Source organism: Papio anubis, chromosome 5 (genome assembly GCF_008728515.1).
Source record: "Papio anubis isolate 15944 chromosome 5, Panubis1.0, whole genome shotgun sequence".
In the NCBI taxonomy this organism is placed as follows: Eukaryota; Metazoa; Chordata; class Mammalia; order Primates; family Cercopithecidae; genus Papio; species Papio anubis.
Genome location: NC_044980.1, coordinates 14,293,236 through 14,301,096, shown reverse-complemented (window position 1 = coordinate 14,301,096; position 7,861 = coordinate 14,293,236). Strand labels below are relative to the sequence as shown.

Below are 7,861 nucleotides of genomic sequence, written 5' to 3'. Positions count from 1 at the left end.
AAGGACTGCCTCAGCCCAGGATTCTAACCTGCCTGGGCAACAGTATTCTAACCCCATCTCTGCAAAACAATTTTTCAAAAAAATTAGCTGGGTATGGTGGTGTGTGCCTGTAGTCCCAGCTACTCTGGAGGCTGAGGCAGAAGGACCACTTGAGCCCCAGAGATTCAGGCTGCAGTGAGCTGTGATGGCACTACTACACTCTAGCGTGCGTAACACAGTGAGACTTTGTCTCAAAAAAAATAATAAAATAAAATGTCTTATTGTGTAAAATGATATAGCATCCAATGGCAAAACCAGAATTTATGGAATAGCAAAATGTTACCTGATTTGAGGGACTCCTATATATTCCCAGTATTTAAAAAGTGCCTAGAAACACTGCAAAGCTAATACTCAGGAACTGCAAACAGTAGGAAACTGAGGCATTAGCAATGAAAAATGAAAAGAGGGCAATATGAGAGAGATCTTGATGATGAATGTCAGGAATAAAAGTGAGGGAGAAAAAAGTAAGAATGACACACAGATGTCTGGGTCGGGGTAAAATAGTTGCCCATCCTGAAGATAAGTCAAACAAGTGGGCCATTTGAGGGCAAATATAACAAGCCCACCTGGGGACATGTCTAACTTTGTGAGTCTGGATATGCAGATGAAGAGCTAGAAGAGAGCCTTGCGGTAGAGAAGTGGATCTGAGGGTTACTGGCATGCCAGTCAAAGCTGTACCGTGGGTGAGGCATCCAGGAAGAATACAGAGTGAAAAGTGCAGAGGACAAGAGCAGCACCTGGAAGAAAACTGAAACCTGGAAGAAAACTGAAAAAGAGAAGAGGTTCCTGAAAAGGCAACTCAAAAAGAGCAGCCAGAAAGGAAGGAGACAGTTGGGAAGGAGTGATGTCAGGGAAGCCAAAGGAAGAAAGAGAGCGATGTGGCCAGGGAACCAACGTCAGAGAGGACTTGAGTAAGACGGGATGCAAAGCTCCACTGCATTTGATTTGACCTTTGGAGGTCAGTGGTGTGGGGCAGCAGACAGGTGACAGCAGGCTGGGTAGTGAATGGAAAAAGAGCAAGCAAAGTCAATGAACACAGAGGGTGCTTTTTAGAGTAGTGGTTCTCAAAGTGGGTCCCCAACCCTCAGCATCCCCTAGGAACTTGTTAGAAATACACATTCTTGGACCCGACCCCAACCTACCAAATCAGAAACTCGGAAACTCTGAGGATGAGGCTCAGGAATGTGTGCTGTAACAAGTTCTGTAGCTGATTCTGATGTACACCAAAAACCGAGACATACAGATCTAGAAAAAGAAAGAGAAGCAACTGTTGGGAGGAAAAGGAGGATAGTCAAAGGAGGATTTTGTGTTCTAAAATGGAAGACATTTTGGTTTTTTAGCTAGAAACTACTCTTTATTGATTAAATCACCAGAAATGTTCAGCACAAGATTTAACATCTTAATGACCACCAAGACCTGGGCTCTAGGGCTCTTTCTGCCTCTTCCAGTCCTTAATGGGGTTTAGAGGGAGAGACATCATTTACAGAGACCAAGTCAGATGATTGCAGGTCCTCCTTTCCCAGTCTTTAAACAAGCTGCTCAATTCTTGTCCAGAGCAGGAAAGAGCCAGTACTTCAGAAAAATCTAATAAAGCATTTGACATTGCATTATAAGATCTCCCATAACAACTTAGATTTATCAATGGTATTGGTCCAAACTCATTTGCTTCAGATCTAAGTTTTTTTCATTGTGCAATTTACTTTTGTGTGTATGCAATTTTAATAAATAATCTCACTCCCTGTGCAGAAATTAATCAACCTAATGCAAAAAATATCCCTCAAACTGGAGTAGCCTCATCTTACTTTGGAAAGAGGAAACAAGTTTTTCTGCTCCTCTTCTACCCAGGAGATGAACAGATATCCCCACAAAGTTCAAAATAATACTTCTGGCCTTGGAATGCACACACAGGCAACTTTTGATGGGCTAATTCAGATCACCTAGAAAGGGCAGCTGCAACCACTATGTAGGTAGCCTTCTTTGGGAATTTCTTAAATCAGCGCCTGAGAATTGTCCGTGATTGTTTACAAAAGCCCTAAGCTCTAAACAACTTGTGCCATTTCATTTCATGAGCTAGGCTCTGAGGATGCATTGGAATGTGCAGGAGCAAGAACAGCAGCAGTGGCCCCGCAAGGTAGGACCTCAATAACTCAAGGCTTTTCAACGATCCGGGCTGTCTGGTTTCCCTTTTCCACAATGCTAACAATCCATGCTTGGTGACCCTCTCTGTACTTGGAAGATCTTTTTTCAGAACAAAAGTGAGCCACCTGTTCTCTTGGAAGACAAATCAGTAATCTTCCTGAGGTTTCAGCTGAGGTTCCTTGAAGAAGCCCAAACTGCCCACTGGCCTTGCTGATGGCAGCCATCGTGGCAATGACTGGCAGATTACAAATAACAAAGGACACACCATTTCTTTGTTGCTTCACGAGGTTCTGAGAGTGTCTTAGAATGCCAAAGCCTGTGATATCTGTGGCCACATGGGCATTAAATTTGTGCATTAATCCAGCAGCAGTTCCGTTAATGGTAGCCATACTGAGCGTGGCTTCCTGATAAGCCAGCTCTACTTCTTGAGGATCACACCTGATTCCATCTTTCAGTATTATCCAGCTATTGGTGGGCATTGACAGCAACTTGGGTTCCTAAGGGTTTGGTTAACACCAGCATATCCCCAACAGCAGCATTATTAGGCTTTATGAATGCACTTGGCCAATATACCACAGTGGCAACTCCACCGATGATAAGCCAAGAGCTGACCACCATTTGTCCACCTGTCACTGCAGTTCCTCCCTCCTCGGTAGCGTCCCGAAAGCCTTTGATCATGAGTGGCATTATCTTTTCGTGTTCCTCCTCACTCATACTCTGGCTAAGGCTGAGTAACGTCAACATGTTATCACACTTAGTAATGCCCATGGCCTAGAGGTCACTCAGCACGCTGGCACAAGCTATGCACCCCATCATGTAGGGATCCTCCACCAAGGGGTAAAAGAAGTCCATGGTCTGCAACAGTGACAGGCCCCCATGCCTCAGCAAGATGACACAAGGGTCTATCCCAATGCCCAGGACTGGAAGGGCTGGGCCAGGGTCCGCCCCCTCTGGCAGGAGTGCTTCCTGGGCAGCCTCGGCCCAGCCGGGTGTGGGCCGTGTCAGTCTGGCCAGGAGTTTGGGCAGTGCCTCCTGCGAGACTTTGCAGCCTCAGCCTTTCCTGCCGGAGAAGCCCGTCAGTCGCCAGCCCAGGCTGAGACCCCACAACTGGGGCTGAAAGGGCCAGTAACTCGAGAAGGCCCAGCCCAGAGACAAAGCCGCCGGACCCGAGGAGACTTCCGCCACCGCCATGGCCACCGTCACGGGGCTTCCGCCATCGCGCCTGCTGGAAAGGCCTGAGGAGAGGGGAGAAGAAGGGAGGGCCCTTTTGGTTTCCACTCAAGTTAATATGAAGTAACAGTCAAATATCTCCCACAGAGATTCTCCCGGGCACCATTCTGGACACCCTACTCGCCCACGCCACCCCTCCGTGGCCTTCCTCCAAAATGGGAGAGGTTTTTAACATGCTTGCATGGTACAAAGAGCCAGTATTTGAAGAGACTGGATCTACAGAAAAGAGGAGATACGTGTTGGAGCCAACTTTTGGGAAACCCAGAAATCGATGTTGAGTATTTTGAGATATAAAGTCATAAGAGCAGCCTAGGAATTATGTCCCAGCCTCTGTACCCGCCTGTTTATGAGGCAAAGCAAGGATGACAGGATATTCCTGTTCTGACATGTCTGCTTCTAATATTTCAACCACTGCCTCCTCCAAGAATCTCTGTATTTTTGTTTACTGTGTGACTAATATCTTAAAACACTGAGGAGCATTTCATGTCATCTGACCTTTGAAGGCTAGGCAGACCCATTGCAGGTTAACAGTTCACCTAGCCTGGGTCCCAGGGTTATTTGGAGCATGTGCTGAACTCCTATCTATTCAGGTGCCGGAGAATAGGGATTGAATTTCATGCTGGTGACTATGTGGGCTCCAATGCCTGAGCCAGGGAGGCCAGGAAGGGCAGTGCCCCCAGGCCAAGGGCACATGAGAGGGGGATGTCTGGGGCTTTTTCCAGACAAGGTAGGTAGGAGACATTTATCCAGCAGCTTCAGCAAAAACAATATTCCACATTCTAGGGTGATTCAAATGTCAAACACAGACAAAATTTTAATGGAGGAAAAAAAAAGAAGTTTGTCTGGTAGGAAAAAAAAAAAAAAGAGGTTGCCGGTTATGACAGCCACCATTGGTAATGTTTATTTTGTTTTTCCTCTGGTGGAGCTGGTCCGCAAAGACCTGGCGCACCCAGGCAAGAGACAGTTGCAAAACAAGTGTCTGTACAAGAGACCTACAAGGAGTCTCAAAGATTTTTAACTTTCATTAACCCCAATTTTGATGTTCTTTTTCTTAAAAACATGGTGCTAAATCTTTGTGGTCCAAGCCTTAGGTTGACAGCCTTTAATAAAGAAGTCCAAACTCTGGAAAAACAAAAATAAACAGAACTACGCAACAAATCCCATTCTCCTTTGCAAGTTGCTTTTGAAGGCCCAAGGGAGTACTATTAACATCACAGGAAAAGCTAGGCAATTAATTTCCATTCTAAGGGCTTTTAGAATGTCTCCCAGAATTGACAGGGAAAGAAAATTAATGCTATATCAAGACATTAATTCAGATCACCAATTAGTTTACTCAAGGTCTTCTCTGAGAGTAACTTTTGTTTACTACCAGCTTTGATGAAATGTGAGAATTGAAAAAACAGTCTATCCCCAGCACCAATCCATGCACTGTGCAAATTCAACTGATACTGATTTCTTCTTTCCTATCCCACCTCAGGGAAAGGAAAGTCAAGTTTGGGGACTATTTATGGTAAGTATACACACACATACACAAACACACACCTGTGTATATATGTATCATACAGAAGGAGTGTACTTTACCTCTTCTCTTTATCCTTCTCACTTGGGAGGAAAAGGGCTGGGCACATTGTCAGTAATCAGTGTATCTGCGGGCGGCAGATTGTTTCATACAGACTGTCTTTTTCTGCCAGTGCTCATGAAGCTGCACCATTGCTGGTTTTACTTTCTGGAAGTAGATCCATCAGATATTATAGTGTTGTAATATAAATGTAGTGAGTCATGACTAGCACTTTGGATACAGATAGAATAGGATAGGGCGAGATGGGATGGGATGAATAAGATGGGATAGGATAGAATGAGGAGGGGAGGGGAGAGAAGGGAGGGAAGAAGAGGAGAGGAGAGAAGGAGAAAATGGATTGGATAGGAGGGGATGCATAGGATAGGGTAGGATGGGATGGATTGAATAGGATAGGATAAGAAATACCAGAGCAAATCACAGGTAAGCAGGAGAAAACTGGTCTGTGAAACTTTAGATGTGCAAGCATGTTTGCACACACGTGACTGCAGTTGTGTTCTAAATCACAATGTAAAATGAATCTTTCATAATCAAAAAGGTTGATTCCAATTTGATAATAGAAATGAGGGCTGGGCACAGTGGTTCGTGCTTATAATCCCAGCACTTTGGGAGGCCGAGGCAGGTGGCTCACGAGATCAGGAGTTCGAGACCAGCCTGGGCAACATGGTGAAACTGTCTCTACTAAAATACAAAAATTAACCAGGTTTGGTGGTGCGTGCCTGTAACCCCAGCTACTCGGGAGGCTGAGGCAAGAGAAATGTTTTAACTCGGGAGGCGGAAGTTGCAGTGAGCCGAGATCATTCCACTGCACTCCAGCCTGGGCGACAGAGTGAGACTCTGTCTCAAAAAAAAAAAAAAGGAAAAAGAAGAAATGAGGTTGACAATAGAAATGAGACTTCTCCACCTAATCCCCAGTGATTGGCAGTTTTTCACCCATAAATAAAGCCACATTGGCTGGGCATATCAGCAAAATGCTAATTGTGTAGTGTTCAGAGGTGAGGGTGAGCCCATCCTTGCTGAGCAGGGGCTTCTCCAGCTTGTGAATCTGTCCAATGTGGCCTCACTGGGACACTGTGTAGCTAATAGGATTTGAATGTTTGTCCCCTCCAAATCTCATATTGAAATGTGAGTCCCAAAGTTGGAGATGGAGCCTGGTAGGAGGTGTTTGGGTCATGGGAGTGGATCTCTCATAAATGGCTTGGTGCCCTCCCCGTGGTAATAAGTAATTTCTCACTCTGTTAGTTCATGCAAGAGCCGGTTGTTTAAAAGAGCCTAGCATCTCTCTTGTTCTCTTATCATGTGACACGCCTGCTCCCCCTTCACCTTCTACCATGATTGTAAGCTTCCTAAGGCCCTCGCCAGAAGCATTAGGCTTCTTATAAAGCCTGTGAACCGTGAACCAAAATAAAACTCTTTTCTTTATCAATTACCCAGCCTCAGATATTCCTGTATAACAATGCAAAACAGACTAACACCAGAGCCAAATGTTCTAGGGCTGAAGGGAGGTGAAAGCAGACAAATCATGGGACTTATTTATTTTTAAGTTTCCCCAAAAACAATGTGTCTAGGCCTTCCCATACCTCAGTCAGCTCATACAGGCCAACACCCAAACACCCAGCCTTGGTCCAGCCTCTGAAGACCACCCATGGACAAACTAATGAGCCCTACAGTTTGCATTTTCAATTGCAAATGAAATTTTAAGAAAACACTTAAGTGTTACTTTCCAAGAAACTGGTTTCAAGAGGTTCAAGCAAAAACACTCCCGTTTATGTTTCCACCCTCAATCAAGATGAAAGAGGCTAGTTTAAAATTTTCCTTTCCATGCAGCAGATCCCAAACCCTGAGTTTTACCACCACAGGTTTAAAGGTTGCCGTGGTCGGCCAGCATGACGCCCTCGCTGCTCCCAGGCAAATTCCTAATGGGTCCTGCTCTGGTCAACTCACTGGATATGCACTATGAATGCCTGGACTCACTTCTCATTTGCACAAAATATGGACAATGTTGCTTTTTATTCAGGCAATAATATTGCAAAGTTGCTTTGTGCTTCTTAGACCCAAGATAATTTTATTGTGAAAATAAAGATCAAACTATTTCAACTTTCCTTTTCCCTTTCCTCTTCAGGTACAAGGATAGAGTTTGGAGACATAAAAACAAGCCAAGGGTTTTACAAGGAATATCTGTCATAGGGAATAACAAAGCATCTTCATGGGTGCTGAATGTATTCATGACAACAGAACTTGTATTTTAAAGTTACATTTGATAAAATGGAGCTTACACACCAGAAGAGAGGTTCAAAGTGGCTTTTGGTGGAAGAAGAAGAATTTCTCTAACCCCAATTATATTTAACAAATACATTAAATAAAAATGTTTTTCCTTCATACTTCACTTTTGCTGAGTCAAAAGTGACCAAGGAATAGTATCTAAGCTTAAATTCAAATTTATTTTCTTCCTTATTGACTGTGTATTACACTCATTCTCATGCATTCATTTTGTACATTCTAATGTATACTTATAAAATAACTAAACAAACTAAAGAAGTTACATTGAGTCATATTTATTATTCCAGCTATAAAAAAATATGAAGCAACAAGGGAATTTTCTATAAAATAAATATCGGGGCCAGACATGGTGGCTCATGCCTGTGATTCCTGCACTTTGGGAAGCCAGGGTGGGAGGATCGCTTGAGGCCAAGAGTTCAAGACCAGTTTAGGAAACATAGTGAGACCCCCATCTCTACAAAAAAACAACAACAAATTAGCTAGGAGTGGTGGCACACACCTGCAGTCCTAGCTACTTGGGAGGCTAAGGCAAGAGGATCACTTTAGCCCAGGAGTTTGCAGTGAGTTATCATCATGCCACTGCACTCCAGCCTGGGT

At 44.2% G+C, this 7,861-nt stretch overlaps 1 pseudogene; it reads right to left on the bottom strand.

The window, feature by feature from the left end:
- Positions 1 to 223: 223 nt before the first annotated feature.
- Positions 224 to 5,633, bottom strand: LOC110743429 (annotated as a pseudogene).
- Between the last annotated feature and the right edge of the window lie 2,228 nt (positions 5,634 to 7,861).